The 19,803-nt window shown below is 49.7% G+C and overlaps 1 long non-coding RNA gene across 4 annotated transcripts in view; it reads right to left on the bottom strand.

The window, feature by feature from the left end:
- The window catches only part of LOC137629661 (uncharacterized), a 77,380-nt gene that overhangs the window by 52,306 nt on the left and 5,271 nt on the right, over positions 1 to 19,803 (bottom strand). The window lies entirely within an intron of this gene.

Genomic DNA, 19,803 nt, shown 5'->3' with positions numbered 1-19,803 from the left:
TCCATTCTGTTGGAATGATTTGTCCCTTCCGACTGAGACAATCTGCCATGACATTCAAGTTGCCTTGGATGAACCTCGTTACTAGCGAAATGTTTTGACCTTTTGACCAGGTGAGGAGGTCCCTTGCGATCTCGTACAAGGTCATAGAGTGGGTCCCTCCTTGCTTGGAGATGTACGCCAAAGCCGTGGTGTTGTCCGAGTTCACCTCCACCACTTTGCCTTGAAGGAGAGGCTTGAAGCTTTTCAAGGCCAGATGAACTGCCAGTAGCTCCTTGCAGTTGATATGCATTGTCCTATGACTCGAGTTCCAAATTCCCGAGCATTCCCGACCGTCTAATGTCGCGCCCCAGCCTATGTCCGATGCGTCCGAGAAGACAACGTGGTTGGGAGTCTGAACAGCCAGGGGCAGACCCTCTCTGAGGCTGATACTGTCCTTCCACCATGTCAGGCAAGACTTCATCTTCTCGGAAATGGGGATCGAGACCGCTTCTAGCGTCTTGTCCTTTTTCCAGTAAAAAGCTAGGTGATATTGAAGAGGACGGAGGTGTAGTCTTCCTAACAACACGAACTGTTCCAGGGATGATAGGGTCCCTATCAGACTCATCCACTGCCTGACTGAACATCGTTCCTTCTTCAGCATGTTCTGGATGCATAACTGGGCTTGGCTTGTTCTGGGGGCCGACGGAAAAGTCCGAAAAGCTAGACTGTGAATCTCCATCCCTAAATACACAATAGTTTGGGATGGGACCACTTGAGACTTTTCCAAATTGACAAGGAGACCCAATTCCTTGGTCAGATCTAGAGTCCACTTTAGATCCTTCAGACAGCGACGACTGGAAGAAGCTCTTAGAAGCCAGTCGTCCAAATAGAGGGAGGCTCGGATGTCCGCTAAATGAAGGAATTTGGCTACATTCCTCATCAGCCTCGTAAACACAAGAGGAGCTGTGCTTAGGCCAAAGCACAGGGCTTGAAACTGGTAGACAACCTTTTCGTAAATACAGTGAACCCTCGTTTATCGCGGTAGATAGGTTCCAGACGCGGGCGCGATAGGTGAAAATCCGCGAAGTATTGACACCATATTTACCTATTTATTTAACATGTATATTCGGACTTTTAAAACCTTCCCTTGTACGTAGTACTGTTAACAAACTACCCTTTAATGTACAGAACACTTAATGCATGTACTACAGTACCCTAAACTAAAACAGGCACAAATATTAAAGGCGATTTTATATCATGCGTTTCCTAAACACCTAAAAAGCACGATAAAAAATGGCAACCAATGTTTTGTTTACGTTTATCTCTGATCATAATGAAGAAACAAACTCATTTAGTGTACTGTACACATATATGTATAGGTTAGTTTTTGCATCGATTATATTGATGTACAGTATACAGTATGTTGATTTTGTTATTACCAATGTTTTACTTAATTTTCCTTAGGACTTCCAAATGAAATGTTTTTCTTTATGACGCCACCTGAAACGACGGCGTCATAAAGTACGCTCAGTAAACAACCACGCTCAGAACAAAGAAGGCATTTAACGCGCATGATGAAAGTGATAAATAATGATATTTACAGTAAAAGCATTTACAAAATATGTTATTACAAATATTATTTACCGTATCTATATAAAATCATACAGTACATACTGTACGTAGCAAAGCAGGAAAACAATTTACGAGAGAGAGAGAGAGAGAGAGAGAGAGAGAGAGAGAGAGAGAGAGAGAGAGAGAGAGAGAGAGAGAGAGAGAGAGAGAGAGAGAGAGAGATTGTTTTACGTACGTAAATGTAAATTTTAAACAAAAAAAATATGATAGGCTTTTAAAACCTTCCCTTTAACTTAATGCATACAGTACTAAACTATAAAACAGACACAAATATTACAGTAAAATGTTTAAGTAAAAAATAAAGATTGTTACTGTACTCACCACGAAAGAAGTTCAAGAAAAACTTGAATGATGATGGCGATGAATTTGCTGCACAGTAGAAATGATGATGATGAAGCTGATGATGTGTTCTACTGTGCAGCCAATAATAGTATTTTACGTCTCTTCAGACGGAGGTGTCTTTTCCTGGGACACCTCTTCAACTTCTTCCTGAGACACTTCTTCAATTTCTTCTGAGGGCATTGTGATCGGAAGTTGCTGCCGCTGCTTCTTCTTTCGCAAGAGCATCCTGTAGGGAGCCATGTGTTCATCGATCTTGGTGCAGAATTGTACAGAACGAACCATATCCTCGTCCCACTCTTGCGACATTTCTTTCACCTCATTCGCAAGCTTGCAGAGCTTGGCAAGCCGTTCTAATGTTAAGACCGTTTCTTCGACATTTTCTTGGAACTCTTCCTGTGTTTCACTGTCTTCACTGCCCGATTTCGTCAGGTCTTCGAGGTCTGCGGCCGCGTAACTTCTACTGTCTTTTAACATAGTATCGAGAAGCGTCACCTTCTCAGCAATCATCATTTTTCGGTGCTGTTTAGGCTCACTACCAGCCTTAGTAGAAGCAGAAGGCTTGGGAGGCATTGTACAGTAGGGTTTAACAGAAAGTTCAACTTAAAACAGTCGCACACAGCACAGATTCAACTTCACAAACTAAAGAACGTCTACTCAGCAATACGCGGAAAGAGAAAGTGAACGATGCAGTCCCGCGAGAACTTTGATGCTGCGGGTAGAAGATGCGGGCAAAACACCAATCACAGGCTAGATAACAAAACTTGAGTTTTGATTCGTCATCTATCAGCGCTTGAACCAATCACAACCCGTCTTATACAGTACTATGGTGCGTTGGTTACTCATAGAAGATGTCCCGCGCACACTGAACGTACGTAGATTAAGTACAATACCGTAATAATAATAAATAATGATAATAATACTGTACAGTAATAATAATAATAATAATGATTAATAATAATAACAATAATAATTTTATTAACAACAACAACAATAATAATAATAATAACAATAATAATAAAAATTTACGTACGTACGCTATTTTACGCCTCTCTCTCTCTCTCTCTCTCTCTCTCTCTCTCTCTCTCTCTCTCTCTCTCTCTCTCTCTCTCTCTCTCTCTCGTACGCTTACAGTACTTATTCGAAATGTGATTTTTGCAACAAAGAATATTATTGGATGCAGTACTGTACTACGTACGTATACATACAAAAGATTCATGGAAAAGAAGCACATCCATTACAGTACACACCATTCTAATATGGTATGACTGCATCTGATTTGCGTTTCATGTTCGATTTAATTTTACTACGTACTGAATTATCGTATGATCACATTCTCTTTTCGTGTTTTATTTCTTTCTGTGCTGAATTATATATCATATGTAATGCAATGAACAATCAGTAAGAGCAGATATTACTAATTACAGTATTAATGGAATTACAGGTAACAAAATATCGTATTTGGTTATCTTCAGATTTCGCGGTATTTTCGAATTTTCCGGAAAATCCGCGATATGTATATATATATGGGTTATGGGAAAACCCCGCGAAGTGGTGAATCCGCGATTGTCGAACCGCGAAGTAGCGAGGGTTCACTGTAAATCTCAGAAAAGGTTGGGAGTCTGGGTGGATGGGGACGTGGAAGTATGCGTCCCTTAGGTCTAAAGAGACCATCCAGTCTTCCCTTCTGACCGCTGCTAGAACGGACTTTGTGGTCTCCATGGAGAACGTCTGCTTTGTGACAAAGACATTCAGCGCACTGACGTCTAGCACCGGCCTCCACCCTCCTGTCTTCTTTGACACTAAGAAGAGACGGTTGTAGAAGCCCGGGGTTGATGGTCCAGGACTTTGACTACCGCTCCCTTTTCTAGTAAGAGAGACACTTCCTGTTTCAATGCTCGTCTCTTGTCTTCCTCTCTGTACCTGGGAGAGAGATCGATGGGAGACGTTGCTAGAAAGGGTTTTCGTACAAACGGGATCTTGTACCCCTCTCTGAGCAACTTCACAGATTGTGCATCTGCCCCTCTCTTCTCCCAGGTCTGCCAGAAGTTCTTGAGTCTGGCTCCCACTGCTGTCTGAAGAAGCTGGCAGTCAGACTCTGCCCTTGAAGGACTTGGTTCCTTTCTTCTTTCCACGTCTCCCTTCGGCACGAGCACCTCCTCTGCTGGAAGCTCTGCCACGAAAGGGCGGAATAAATCGGGACGCTGGAGTGTCCATCCTTGGTCTAGCTGACAATGTAGGCAAAGGGGTGGCTTTGCGAGCAGAGGACGCAACCAGATCGTGAGTATCCTTCTGTATCAAAGAAGCAGCAATCTCCTTAATCAGGTCCTCTGGAAAGAGGCACTTGGAAAGAGGAGCAAACAGAAGTTCGGATCTTTGGCAAGGTGTAACTCCAGCTGACAGGAAAGAGCAAAGGTTCTCACGCTTCTTGAGGACTCCAGACACGAAAGATGCAGCAAGCTCATTAGATCCGTCACGTACGGCCTTGTCCATGCAGGACATGATGAGCAAGGAAGTCTCCTTCTCTGTCGGAGAGATCTTTCTGCTTAGAGCTCCCAGACACCAGTCTAAAAAGTTGAAGACCTCGAAGGCTCTAAATATCCCTTTCAAAAGGTGGTCCAGGTCCGAAGATGACCAACATATCTTTGAGCGTCTCATGGCTAGCCGGCGGGGAGAGTCTACAAGACTTGAGAAGTCGCCCTGGGCAGAGGCAGGAACTCCCAAGCCGAGAACTTCTCCCGTGGCATACCAGACGCTCGATCTAGAAGAGAGTCTAGCAGGGGGAAACGTAAAAGCTGTCTTCCCTAGACTCTTTTTGGACTGCATCCATTCTCCTATCACTCGTAAAGCTCTCTTGGACGAGCGTGCGAGGACGAGTCTAGTAAAGGCAGGCGTGGATGACGGCATACCTAAAACAAACTCTGACGGAGGAGAGCGCGGAGCCACAGACACAAACTGGTCCGGAAACATCTCTTTGAACAGTGCTAAAACCTTCCTAAAGTCCAAAGAGGGTTGCGTAGACTTAGGCTCGTCAAGATCTGAATGTGGTTCATCTACGTGTGCAGCACCATCATCATCAGAAAGTCCCTCATCCGAGTATTGAGGAGGAAGCGGCAATGGAGTAGGTAACGGCTGGTTAGCTGAGTCCGGTCGCACGGGTGCATGCGTGACTGAGCCGGACGCAACGTCATGGAACTGTTGCCCAGTCTGTGAGCTGGCAACAGCCATAGCAGCGCGGGGACGCACAGCGTCTACTCCAGACTGTCTAGCCTGACGTGGGTGAGCAGTGGCAACCACACTGGGTTGCGGAGGTTGACGCACCGCGTCAAAACAAAACAACTCTGACGGTTGTTGTACCTCACGAACGTCAACGGAAGGCTCCGTGCGTCGCTGAACGTCAACATGCGGCTGGCAGGGCACACTGGAACGCATGGGTGGCGGAACTCTCTCAACTGGAGTGCGCAAGAAGGTCGCCTCAGCGTCCACAGGACGCACAACCGAGCAAGTGGGTGGTTGTAGGCAAGAGGCTGTACTAGCTGGTGCAGCAGCAACCTTCTCCGCACGCAAGTCCTGCATCAGAGACGTTAATTGGGACTGCATGTCTTGCAGCAAAGACCACTTAGGGTCTGCAGGAGCAGGTGCGGCGACAGACGGTGTAACTGTCTGAGGCGGAGCCGCTTTGCCTCTCTTAGGAGGTGAGCAGTCATCGGAAGACTGCAGCGAGTCCGAACTGACCCAGTGGCTACAGCTGGGCCGTTGGACTTGCGCGGAAGGGACCGACTTGCGCTTTAATGGTCGTGAGACCTTGGTCCATTGTTTCTTGCGAGAAACACCTTCCGAAGACGAGGAATAAATGGGCTCTCTCGTCTTTGTGCGGCAGGGGCGATCTTGGGAAGATGCGCCCGATACCACGGAGGGAACGTCTGTTCGCTGATTAAAGCCTCTCGAATCCATTGGTCGTACGACATTGCTTCTCCCCTGGACTTGGGAGCTTGCAAGAGGTCCCGGACTAGGAGGACGACAGGCACGAACAGACGAACCCTCAAGCGCAACACTATCCACAACACTATCACTCACTTTAACACTTCCCACTGCACTTTTACACTTCAGCTCCTTGACATCCGCCATGAGCTGGTTACGGTCACTAGCCAGGGACTCAACTCTCTCACCCAGAGCTTGGATGGCACGCATCATATCAGCCATCGAAGGTTCTTGAGTGCCAGAAGGGGGATTAGGAGCAACCACTACAGGGGAAGGAATAGGTTGTGGGGCATGAGGAGAGGAAATGTCAATAGAACGAGAGGAACTTCTCCTAACTCTATCTCTCTCTAGCCTACGTGTATACTTTTGGAATTCGATAAAATCAAATTCCGAAAGCCCAACGCACTCCTCACATCGATCTTCCAATTGACAGGTTTTATCCCGACAATTGGAACAAACAGTGTGAGGGTCGATAGAGGCCTTCGGAAGACGCCTTGAACAGTCCCTAGCATTACACTTCCTAAATTTTGGGACTTGTGAAGGGTCGGCCATTTTGAATTGGTCAAAGGGGAATTCAAAAACTATCCAAAATCATCAACAAATAATCCGTAATCAAAAAAAGAATGCAAGGATTTTTGAAGAGAAAGCCTGCACAGCGAAAGCTCAAAACTAGAATAGTGTACTTCACCAAATAGTTGTGAAAACAAATCCAGTTAGCGACAGCGAATTAGTAGGTCTTGCCGGTAGCACGACAGAGAGAAAATTGAGTTCTTTGTTTACAATGAGTACTGGGTATCTGGACGACAGATGGCGCTGTTGAAGTACACCCCCTACCTGTGTAGCGATCGCTGGCAAATTTTTTCCTTAGAGTTTTCTGTCGAGCAACAGAGTTGCAGCTATTATAATCACCGGCTAAGTTAAATATTGAAAAAGCTTAAGTTTGTATGCTTGGGAAAAATACAAATTATCTCCGAATTTGTCATTTGTTCCGTAACCGAAATACAAACCACGCTATTTACATTGGGTGACTTACCCCTTAGGAAGGGTGGAAAGTCCCCAGCCTTACTGGCTTTGGCTTACCCGGGGACTCAGAATCCGAGTGAATAGCACTCGAGAAAAAGGAGTCCCCGCGCCTCACAAGTTCCTTGCTCCGCAAGGAACGTGTGGCCTACATAAGTTGTGTGTGGAGGAATAGAGAGTGACTCGTCCTAGGAAGTTGACCTGGAGTCCTTTAGATGGAAATCTAGGCTAGGACTCTCCCAATACCACCTCGTCAGGCTATGGGGGATGCGACAGTATTAATTTAATACTAGGAACACAAGGGAGCATGGTTTACCTGCAGAGGTTGAGGTCAGCTATGCGGAGACCAGGATGCTGCTTTCCCCAAGAGAGGGGAGGATGAAGAAAGAAGTAAGGGCCAGACATACTCTTTCATTCACGCAGACTATAACCGGGTAACAACGCCCTCAACCTTCTGCTACTTGTCCATTAAGGAGCCTGAGGTTAGACCAGCTGTTGTGCAGCCACCACAGGGCTGATAGAGAAGGTATCGAGGCTCCTGTGGGTCACGTCCTGCAGGTAGTGGGCTGTGAAGGTCGTTTGACGCTTCCAGACCCCAGCTTGTAGCACCTGCGTCACAGAGAAGTTTCTCTTGAAGGCCAGGGACGTAGCGATACCCCTGACGTCGTGTGCCCTAAGGCGACGTGACGGAGGAGGGTCAGGATTCAAGGCGTGGTGGATAACCCTTCGAATCCAAGCCGAGATGGTGTTCTTGGTGACCCTCCTCTTCGTCCTACCTGTGCTAACAAACAGCGCTTGCACACTGGGGACGAACTGCAGCTGTCCTCTTCAAGTAACGCCTCAGACTCCTCGCTAGGCATAGTAGCAGATGGTCTGGGTCACTTGTTACAGAACGGAGACTCGTGACCCTGAAAGAGTCGAACCGTGGGTCCGGCACTCCAGGGTTCTGAGTCTTGGCAACAAACTCAGGGACGAACCTGAACGTTACCTCCCCCCATCCCCTTGAATGGGCGATGTCGTACGAGAGACCATGAAGTTCACTAACTCGTTTGGCAGAGGCCAACGCGAGTAGGAAAGCCGTCTTCCAAGTCAGGTGGCAATCAGAGGCCTGGCATAATGGTTCGAAGGGAGGTCTCTTAAGACCCCTGAAAACCTGAACCACGTTCCATGGAGGAGGTCTCACTTCCGACTGAGGGCAGGTAAGCTCGTAGTTACGTATGAGTAGAGAGAGTTCTAGCAAGGAAGAAATGTCCACTCCTTTCAGCCTAAAGGCCAGACTTAAGGCTGAGCGATAGCCTTTCACCGCCGAGACCGAAAGGCGCATTTCCTCCTGCAAATACACGAGAAACTCCGCTATTGCTGGAATAGAGGCATCGAGTGGAGAGATACCCCTCCCACGACACCAACCACAGAAGACTCTCCACTTCGCCTGGTAGACTCCCTCAGAGGACTTTCGCAGGTGGCGAGACATCCTCTCTGCAACCTGTTGCGAAAAGCCTATCTCCGTGAGGAGACGCTGGATAGTCTCCAGGCGTGAAGCCGAAGCGAGGCTACGGCTTTGTGGAAGATATTGCAGTGTGGTTGTCTGAGTAGCTCGTGTCGTGGGGGAAGTTCTCTCGGAAGCTCCGTCAGGAGCTACAGAAGGTCAGGGAACTATTCCGCGTGATGCCATAGCGGAGCTATCAGGGTCATAGAGAGGTTGACCGATAGTCTGGTCCTGTTGAGCACCCTTCTCATCAGACAGAACGGTGGGAAGGCGTACACGTAGATGTTGTCCCACCGTTGTTGGAAAGCATCTTGCCAGAGAGCCTTGGGGTCTGGGACTGGGGAGCAGTACAGCGGCAGCTTGAAATTCAAGGCTGTCGCGAACAGGTCCACTGTCGGGGAACCCCACAAAGTCAGGACTTTGTTGGCTATCTGAGGATCCAAAGACCACTCGGTACTCACTATCTGCAAGCTCTGCTCAGACTGTTGGCGAGCACATTCCTCTTTCCAGGAATGAAGCGAGCTGATAGTGTTATCGAGTGGACTTCGGCCCACCTCAGAATCTCTACCGCAAGATGGGATAGCTGCTGTGAAAAAGTACCTCCCTGCTTGTTGATATAAGCCACTACCGTGGTGTTGTCACTCATCACCACCACGGAGTGGCCAGCCAGGGTACGTTGGAACTGTTGAAGAGCCAGGTATACGGCCTTCATCTCTAGCAGGTTGATGTGTAAGTAATTTTCTGATTCTGACCAAAGGCCTGAGGTCCTCTAATTCAGAATGTGGGCCTCCACCCTTCTTTTGACGCGTCCGAGAACAGCGTCAAGTCCGGGGGAAGGACGAGAAGATCCACTTCCTTTCGTAGGTTCTCGTCGATCAGCCACCACCACAGGTCCGCCTGTTCCGTGGGCCTATCGGGACCAGAAAGTCCGGGGAGTCGGAGCCTTGACTCCACCGGGACTTGAGCCGCCATTGCAGGGATCTCATCCTGAGGCGACCGTTTGGGACCAGACGGGCCAGGGAGGCTAGGTGACCTAAGAGACGCAACCAATATTAGGCTGGAAGCTCTTCCCGCCTGAGGAAGGGCTCTGCCACCCTCCTCAGCCTTGCTATCCTGTCGTCTGATGGAAAGGCTTTGTGGAGATTGGTGTCTAACAACATGCCTAGATAAACCAGTCGTTGGGACGGCTGCAGAGAGGACTTCTCGAGATTTACCATGATCCCCAGATCTTGGCAAGGTCCCAGAAGCCAGTCTCGGTGTTGAAGAAGGGTCGACTCCGAGTCTGCCAGGATCAGCCAGTCGTCCAGATATTGGAGGAGACGTTTGCCGTTCCTGTGCGCCCATGGTGAACACCTGAGGTGCTGTGGAGAGACCGAAGCACAGCAGGGGAAGAGCGAGACTAGACCCCCCCATGATCTCAAAATACCTCCTCTGCTGGAGACGAGGAGGTGGGAGGAGTTTGCTCCCGGCAGAGGAACGACTGGAGGAGGCGAGGTCTGGGAGCTGAGCGTCGACCCTGTTTCTGGCACTCTTCACCCCCTGGGATCAGGGCAGAGCTGCGCTGGCCTTTGGGGGCTTCTGAGTTCCATAGACCTGGTCCAAGACCGTGTCCTTGCCTTCGCGAGGAGCGATCTCCGGGTCCTTGAACCTGTTAAGCTGCCTCATCAGGCCCAAGACCTGCCAGAAGGCATGCTCAGACTCGTGCTGCTCTCCTCCCTGCGGACTGGCAGCTAAGTCTCCTGTCCCCAGAGGCTCTTCCTGGGGAGACACGTGGATGTTCTCCAGGGGTCTGGCTGGTTCCTGACAAATTCGCGAAGACGACTTCGGAACTGTCTTGGAGTCCTTGGGTTCCCTCCTGGGTGGGATACAAGACTCCAGCAAAGAGGTCTGGAAGGTACCTTCCATGCGAGTCGGTTCTCCTCCACGAGGAGGGGACTCCCCCCTTGGTGCCGAGGGAGAGACCCCCGCCTCGCTGGACTCTCCTGAAGACGGAAAAGCCTCGTCCACAGGAGGAGAAAACGACCGCGAAGGGGATGGAGCCTTATTGACGGACCTCTTAGGAACCAACTTCTCCCTGGGAGAAGTCACCAGGAAGTCCACTCCTCTCCTTCTCTTCAGCGGGGGCGAGTCTGTCCTTGGCTTGAGTCCGAGATCGGCGAGTGCTGGCTTCATAGCCTGTACTACCGCTCTCATCAAAGGACCAAACCAAGACTGACGAGATACGGACGCAGTGTCCGTAATTCCCGCTGGAGGGAAAGGGATCTCCTGACCCTTCGGAGTGGATGAAAATGGCCTACCTGCTAAGAAGAAAGGGAAGAATGTTGCCTTGACCTCTTCGACGATTCTTCCTGGTCCTGAGAGAGAGACCTGCGCTTGCGCGGAGGCGATCCTGACTGCGATCTGGAAGCATGCGTACCTGCTGCCGCCACGAGCTGCGGAACCCGGCGAGAATGGGGGTCGCCTGGCGCTCGCGCGGAGAAGGATCCAATGAAACGCGCGCGGGGGCTGCTGGAGCGCGGGCGCGTAGTCACGCGGAGACAAATGGGCGCGAGCGCGATCGCGAGCGGGTCGAGCGGGGGCGCATGCGAGTGGGCGCGCGGGCGCGTTGGCGAGTGGGCGCGTTGGCGAGTGGGCGCGTTGGCGCGTTGGTGCATTGGCGAGGGAACACGTTGGCGCGGGAACGGGCGGGCGCACAGGCGATCACTGTAACTCAGGAGAAAGGCAAGGCGCAGGAGATCAATGGTATCCTGGAGATCTGTGGCGCGTGGGCGAGCGATGGCGAGGCGGCGAGCGATAGCGCGTTGGCGAACGCTGGCGCGTGATGGCGCGTTGGCGAGCGATGGCGAGGCGACGAGCGATAGCGCGTCGGCGAACGCTGGCACGTGATGGCGCGATGGCGAGGCGGCGAGCGATGGCGAGGCGGCGAGCGATGGCGAGGCGGCGAGCGATAGCGCGTCGGCGAACTCTGGCGCGTGATGGCGCGTAGAACGCGCAGGTGAACGACCGCGTGTGGGCGAGATGGCCGTAGGAGACCTATGTCGATCAAGGTCCAGGTGGCGCTGACGCGTAGGAGAGCGTTTGCGCGCAGGCGATAGATCGCGCGGGCGCTCAGGAGATCGCTGAAGCTCTGGAGAACGCTGACGCGCTGGAGATCGTTGACGCGCAGGAGATCGCTGGCGCGTAGGATGTCGACGCGTAGACTGCTGCGCAGGATCAGGAGGTGCGACGCGCAAAGGCGAACGCTCGCGAACGGGCTCAGGATGAAAAGGCGTGCAGGAACTCTAAAGTGCGCGCAGGAAACCGTGCGCGCTGCTGCGCAGGTGAAGGAGGACGAGCAGGAACGCGTGGGCGAGGAGGAGTCAGGTCCTTAACCGCGTCCAGATCCGGAGATCTAGGGGGCGTGGGCAAGCGTTGGCGCGCAGGGCGCGTATCAGGAACTGGATGCGCAGGTGCGCGCTGACGAGCAGGAGATCTTGTGCGCTCAGGAGACCGCTGGCATGCTGGCCGTGCAACAGGAACAGGAGATTGTTGACTGTCGACAGGAGAGCGCTGGCGAGCAGGAGGGCGCTTACGATCAGGAGAGCGCTGGCAAACAGGAGAGCCCTGGCGAGCAGGAGAGCGCTGACGAGCAGGAGAGCGTTGGCGAGGTGAGTCAAGAGACTGCAAAGCTGGAGAGCGCTTACGCGCAAGGGAAGCCCCCACACCGTGGGAGACATCCCTTTGCCCCGAAGGGACCGATGCCCGTCGACTGACGAGGTCAGAAGCCTGCTGCACATCTGAGCCGGAGGTGGAAGGTCTGGTAGGCGTAGGAGATCGCGAGCGATCACCGGAGAGGTCCAAGGACGTGGCTGCTACAGTCTGCTCCCGACAAGGAGGATCTTCATCAGAGGACGGAGGAGGCAAAGACTCGAAGAGGCGCCTCTCGACTCCCTTTTAGGGAGACGGGAGGCCCCTGCAACGAAGAGGGAGACGAGCCTTACGGCGAAGGCAGCCACGAGGGAGGTCATCAGGATCGCCGGTCCTCCGAAGAAGAGTCTCAGTCAGAGCGCTCCCCCGAGGGGTAGGCGTACCCGCAGGAGAGACTGTGGGACCCACCTTCCCCTTTGAAGGATGTCCGGAAGGGGGAGGAGAGCCTTCAGCAACGTCCGCAACATCAAGAACAGCAGAGGTTGGACCAGACCCGTCGGAAGCCTCTGCCAGCACAGCATCGACAATAAACAGAGGGTCTACCTCTGCTATCACCGGCGACTGCTTGACCGCGGCCCCCAACTGGATAAGGTCAAACAGGGCTTCCTTGGAGGGCAATCCCTTAAGCCCCAAGGAAGCCCAAAGCTGAAAGAGATCATCATTAGTGACAGAGTTATGGTCATCAACGTTAGAATCAAAATCCTCCCCCGGAGGAGGAGGGGGAGCCGCCCCGCTATGGGAGGCGACGCCCTCTCCCGCACCCCGAGATCGGAAAACAGAACAAGGGTCTACGCTACCACTCGGCGGCCTCTCACGAGAGGCCGGCCGAGTGGGACCTTCGGAGGAGGTTTGGGTGGCGGAAGAAGAGTCCCTGGAGCCCTCCTCCTTCAAGGCAACCCTTGAAGGAGAAAGATCTCTCTTGGACTATTTCTTAAGCCGGCGGGCAAACCTCTCCCACTGGGAGGTAGACCACTCCCTGCACGTTAATTCCTTGTCACACCGTTGGCCTTGACACTGCGGGCAAAGGGTGTGGGGATCAGTTTCGACCGCTGACATGAAGGTACCGCAGGGGCGGCCGGCGATTCCACGGCACTTGCGCATGATGAAAATAAAAAGGGCGAGGCCAACTTCCAAGCACACAACTGAGGAAAAGCAAAAGAAAAGATTAAGGCTGTCAAAAGCGAGGACGATAGACAGACACGTCTGCACATCGTCAGAGCCAAAAGTGAAGTGAGACAACTCACCGGTGTGGGGGGGGAGGGGTAGCAAGCTACACCTTCCCCTACCCCCTTGCTAACTAGCGCGGGGGTAGTTAACCCTCGTTAAAATTTTATTGGCTAGTCAATTTCAGCTACGCCAAAAGTAAACCCAATGTAAATAGCATGGTTTGTATTTCGATTACGGAACAACTACCAGTTCAAGGTGCTGTGTTTCAGTCTCTCCACAGCCCCTCAGGTGTTCACCAGAGTATTCACCATCATCTCTTCGTGGGCCCACAGGATCGGCATCCGTCTCCTTCGTTATCTGGAGGACTGGCTGATCCTAGGAGGCAACCCTTCTTCGCCACCGAGACAAACTCCTCGAAGTTTGCCAAGATCTAGGGATCGTGGTAAATCTCGAGAAGTCCTCCCTGCAGCCCTCTCAGAAACTGGTATATCTAGGCATGGTCATAGACACCAATCTCCACAAAGTCTTCCCATCAGACGAAAGGATAGCAAAGCTGAGGAAGGTCGCGAGACCTTTCCTCAATCGAGAAGAACTCCCAGCCCAATCGTGGCTTCGTCTCCTCGGCCACCTCTCCTCCCTGACCCGTCTCGTTACCAACAGTCGCCTCAGGATGAGATCCCTGCAGTGGCGACTCAAGTCCCGGTGAAGTCAAGGCCACGACTCCCCGGACTTTCTGGTCCCTATGGGACCTGCGGAACGGGCGGACCTCCAATGGTGGGTGGCAGACGAGAATCTATGAAAGGGAGTGGATCTTCTCGTCCCTCCCCCAGATTTGATGCTGTTCTCGGACGCATCAAACAAAGGGTGGGGGGCCCACGTTCTGAGCCACATGACCTCAGGCCTGTGGTCAGAATCAGAAAAGTACCTTCACATAAACCTGCTAGAAATGAAGGCCGTGTTCCTGGCACTTCAGAAGTTCCACCAAGTCCTGGCGGGCCACTCTGTGGTGGTGATGAGCGACAACACCACGGTGGTGGCTTATATCAACAAGCAGGGAGGTACCTTTTCACAACAGCTATCCTATCTTGCAGTAGAGATACGGAGATGGTCCTTAGTCCACTCGATTTCACTAGCGGCTCGCTTCATTCCGGGCAAAAGGAATGTGCTCACCGACAGTCTGAGCAGAGCATCGCAGATAGTGAGTACCGAGTGGTCTTTGGATCCTCAGATAGCCAACAAAGTCCTGACTTTGTGGGGTTCCCCGACGGTGGATCTGTTCGCTACGGCTCTGAACACCAAGCTCCCGCTGTACTGCTCCCCAGTCCCGGACCCCAAGGCTCTCTGGTAGGATGATTTCCAACAACGGTGGGACAACGTCGATGTGTACGCCTTTCCCCCGTACTGTCTGATGAGGAGGGTACTCAACAAGACCAGAACATCGGTCAATCTCTCAATGACCCTGATAGCTCCGCTATGGCATCATTCAGAGTGGTTCCCAGACCTTCTGCAACTCCTCACGGAGATTCCGAGGGAGCTCCCACCATGTCACGAGCTACTCAAACAACCACACTCCAACATCTACCACAAAGCCGTAGCTTTGCTTCGACTTCACGCCTGGAGACTATCCAGCATCTCCTCACAGAGAGGGGATTTTCGCAACAAGTTGCAAACAGGATGTCTGGCCACCTGCGCAAGTCATCCGCAGGAGTCTACCAGGCGAAGTGGCGAGTTTTCTGTGGTTGGTGTCGTGGAAGGGGTATCTCTCCCCTCCATGCCACTTTACCAGCAATAGCGGAGTTCCTCGTTTATCTGCGGGAGAAAATGCGCCTTTCAGTCTCGGCAGTGAAAGGCTATCGCTCAGCCTTAAGTCTTGCCTTCAGGCTTAAAGGAATGGACATTTCCTCCTCGCTGGAACTTTCCCTTCTCATACGGAGTTACGAACTTACCTGCATTCAGTCGGAAGTGAGACCTCCTCCATGGAACGTGGTTCGAGTTCTCAGGTCTCTTAAGAGACCTCCCTACGAACCATTACGCCAGACTTCTGATCGCCACCTTACCTGGAAGACGGTGTTCCTGCCAGCTTTGGACTCGGCCAAGCGAGTCAGTGAGCTTCATGGTCTCTCGTACGGCGTCGCCCATTCAAGGGGATGGGGGGAGGTAACGTTCAGCTTCGTCCCTGAGTTTGTTGCCAAGACTCAGAACCCTGGAGTGCCGGACCCAAGGTTCGACTCCTTCCGGGTTTCGAGTCTCCGTTCTGTAACAGATGACCCAAACCATCTCCTACTGTGCCCAGTCAGGAGTCTGAGGTTGTATCTTAAAAGAACAGCTGCAGTTCGCCCCCAGGTGCGACCTTTGTTCGTGAGCACCGGGGAGACGAAGAGGAGGGTCACCAGAAATACCATCTCGGCCTGGATTCGCAAGGTAATACATCTGGCCTTGAATCCTGACCCTCCTCCGTCACGTCGCCTTAGAGCGCATGACGTCAGGGGTGTGGCTACATCCCTGTCATTCAAGAAGAACTTTTCAGTGACGCAGGTCCTTCAAGCTGGGGTATGGAAGCGTCAGACCACCTTCACGACCCACTACCTGCAGGATGTGACACACAGGAGGCTCGATACGTTTTCTATCGGTCCTGTGGTGGCTGCACAAAAGCTGGTCTAACCTCGGGCTCCTTATTGGACAAGTAGCAGAAGGTTGAAGGCATTGTTACCCGGTTTTAGTCTGCGTGAATGAAAAGATCTGCCTAGCCCTTATTCTTTTCTTCATCCTCTCCTTCCTTGGAGAAAGCAGCATCCTGGGTTCCTTGAACAGCTGACCTCGAACCTCTGCAGGTAAGCCATGCTCCCTTGTGTTCCTAGTATTAAGATGTAATACTGTCATGTCCCCAAACCCTGACGAGGTGGTATTGGGAGAGTCCTAGCCTAGATTTCCATCTGAAGAACTCCAGGTCAACTTCCTAGGACGAGTCACTTCTCACCTTCACACACAGCTTTCGTAGGCCGCAGCAGTTTCACAGCTGTCAGCGAGGAGCAGGGACCCCTTACCTCTTGAGTTCCTACACACTCGGGTTCGGGGTCCCCGGGCAAGCCAGAGCCAGTATGGCAGGGTACTTACCACCCTTCCTAAGGGTTAAGTCACCCCATGTAAATAGCGTGGTTTGTATTTCAGTTACGAAACAAATGACAAATTCGTAGATCATTTGTATTTTTCCTAACTATAAAAACCTTAGCTATTTATACATATGTGCCCACCACCCCTGTCCCCCAAGATAAGTCCTACCTCTAAGTAAAGTGAAGCATTCACCGGTGTAGTAAACCCTCGTTAAAACTTTTATGGCTCGTCCTTTAGCTACGCCGAAGTAATTACCCCATGTAAATAGCTAAGGTTTGTTTAGTTAGGAAAAATACAAATTATCTATGAATTTGTCATTTTACTTGGGACTAGCATTTTAACAAAACTAGAATCATGTGATTTGAATACCCAATCAGGTGACAGTTTTACTAGGAGACTGAACACTTTTCGACACTTTACCATCAACTTTGACATCAATTTCTGTGGATTTTCTCCCAAGTTCTTGTCTCAATTGTTATCTAAATTATAAAATTTTGTTTTGCATTATTATGGTAACATCGAAAGAATAAAAAGTACAGCTAAGATTACAGTGTTATTAAAAGTGAAAGTGACACAATTTTCCCTACCTGTGATTCTAAGTGCCGACTTGATGTTAAAAAAAAAAGAAAAAAAAAAAGAAAAAAAAATTTGGTGTGACAGAAGGCATGTTGTATTGAGAAACAAGAAAAAAGCGAAAAAAAGATGTATTTGTTACGTATCTATTTTTAAGGGAACTTGGGTATTGAGTCGGAAAGGTGCAGCTCACCTTAACCCTCCAACCTAAGTACACAAAGGGTTTTAGGCTGTCTTACATTTAACATGGCTGTGTAAGGGGGGTCGCAGCCCCCTACCAGCTAGGTAAGGATACAGCTACTAGGCTAGGTTATGTTAGGCTAGATTAGGTAGTTTGTTTAGGTTAGCTGGTGGCCTTGTTTATTGCTAATTCTACATGTGCCACTATTCGTATGTTAAAACGGATTCTTTAATTCATTCTCCCCCCAAAAAACCCCGGTTTCCCAGTGGGGTCCCCCAAGATTGGAAAGGTTAACTAATAGGGTAAAAATACTGTTCCTCCTAAAAAAAAAAAAAAAAAAGATTGAAAAGGTTAACAAATAGGGTAAAAATACTGTTCCTCCTCAAAAAAAAAAGTCAGCTTCAGATAAAGCAATAAGTAATACATGAGAAAAAGAAAATGGTTAATACAGTATAAGATACTTTAATTACAGTACTAGCGAAACTGAATTTTGCTATAAGAAATAGTGGAGTGCTGGCTAGTTTGGTATTTTTCTCTATATGTTTAATAAGGGCTAGGGCATAATAACTTGCGTATCAGTCGATTAAAAGGTGAAGTATGTTTTTCACTATAAGTCCATTGTTTACATCTGAGAGACTGAAGGGGACTTATTACGCATGCTTGGTTTCAGTGCATTTACGAAGACGTATCTGTCAGGTGATTTTTTTAAACCAATTAACAGCTTACAAGTACTTCTTCGTAAGCTCCCTGATGTTGTTCTACAAAAGCCATTTTATCCCACCTTCGCTTTCATTTTCCACTTAACCTCCATCACGTAAAGATGACTTCATGAGGGAACTCAAGGAAAGCACATCAATCTATTTAGAAATTTAGTGTACAGTAATTTCGTTCATGTGGGCAATTGATTATGATGGAAATGCTCTCCGTTCAGTGTAAAGCTATTGCTACTCATGAAATTAAGAAATAACAGCGAAATAATGCCTCAAAGGTCCGATTCCGACTAAATATAGGAAAGACTAGCACATTTTCTACTGCAAAGCTTTTGTAAAGATTACAAAGACAAAAAAAAAGGCAACAGTGTCAATCATAAGGTAATGAGTTTTTTGTGATTTACTTTTTCACAGTGGAAAAATTTATTTGTGATTTAATTTATCATAATGTAAGGATTTATTCATTATTCACTTTTAGTTTGTAACCTTAGAAGGGGGGTTCCGGCTAGCGGTTGTGACCTGGGAAGGGGGGTCGGGGGTTGGCCCTGGCTTACGGGTTGTGACCTGGGGGGAGTGCCCCCGGATAGGAGTTGTGACCTGGGAACTATTAGGCTAGGTTAGGTGAGTTTGTTAGGTTTTGTACCCTTTTACAAATCTCAAAAATTTTGGCATTTAGACCTGTTTTCAGTCATTTACATGAACCCTATATGGTTAATGTCTAGGAGAAGGCCGCATGAAGATATCAGTGATATTCAATTTATTTTTACTAGAATGTGTAGGAATGCATGTAAATAGTGGTATACGAGTGAGATAATTTAGTGAAAATCAATAATAGTCGAAATATCGACGATCAAACTCTCGCTACTCTTGTCTTCCTCCCAGATTTTTTCCAAGTCTGTTGTTATTGTTGACTGTGTCTTGTTTTTGCTCAAATGAGCCCTGTAACCACTATAATCCGCAGACAAACTAGTCCACTATGAAGTCTTACACGTTTGGCCAATCACAGCGCCTATCCACTATGACGTCATACATGTTTGGCCAATCACAGCACGACAATACATTCTCTTACTCAGGCATTTCATTTCGTTTTTAGACATGGTGGCCATAGCAAGCACGTCATCTCATGTTACACAAGAAGTTGAAAGTCCATCTTCTTGTCCTGACTGTTTCCTAAATTACAATGAATTTGTGTAACTTATTCTGGAAAACTAGTGGATTTGTGCCAGAGACACAATTTAATTTTAACAAATAAAAATTGTCCTGCATGTCAAGGAACATTCGCAACGGCTTCACGTTTTCCTCAAAGCAGCAGCACATCTTTATCAACCAACAATTTAAGGTAAGCTTCATTAATTTATGGAGTATATTATAATAGTGATAGTATAACGATATATACAGCAGTACCATCGCTTTGGATTTGGTTTGATGGATGTGATAGGTAGTGTCATTAAGGGGGGGTCGCAGGGGGGGCGAAGCCCCCACCGGTAGGGGTACAGGGCCTCTAGGCTAGGTTAGGTGGGTGTATTAGGTTCGGTGGTGCCCTGAAAATCACTGTGGCCTTTAGGGGGGTCGCAGGGGGGGCGAAGCCCCCCCCCGGTAGGAGTACAGGGCCTCTAGGCTAGGTTAGGTGGGTGTATCAGGTTCAGTGGTGCCCTGAAAATCACTGTGGCCTTTAGGGGGGGTCGCAGGGGGGGGCAGAGGCCCCCCCCCATAGGCCTAGGTAGGGGTACAGGCCTCCCAGGGTAGGTTAGTTGGTTGTATTAGATTCGGTAGTGCCCCGAAAAATCACTTTTCTCCTCCTCCCCCCACCCAAAAACCCCGCTTCCCACTGGGGTCCCCCATAATTGTAGTAGTAGGTTTATGCTTACATTTTGTGTGTAAGAGTTAAGTCTTAGTTTCTTTTTTATTCATTTCCTCGTGTTTCTATGCAACGTGCA

The sequence above is a fragment of the Palaemon carinicauda genome, chromosome 37 (assembly GCF_036898095.1).
Source record: "Palaemon carinicauda isolate YSFRI2023 chromosome 37, ASM3689809v2, whole genome shotgun sequence".
In the NCBI taxonomy this organism is placed as follows: Eukaryota; Metazoa; Arthropoda; class Malacostraca; order Decapoda; family Palaemonidae; genus Palaemon; species Palaemon carinicauda.
Note: the sequence above shows the minus strand (reverse complement) of the source record. Positions and strands in the feature narration are given on the sequence as shown.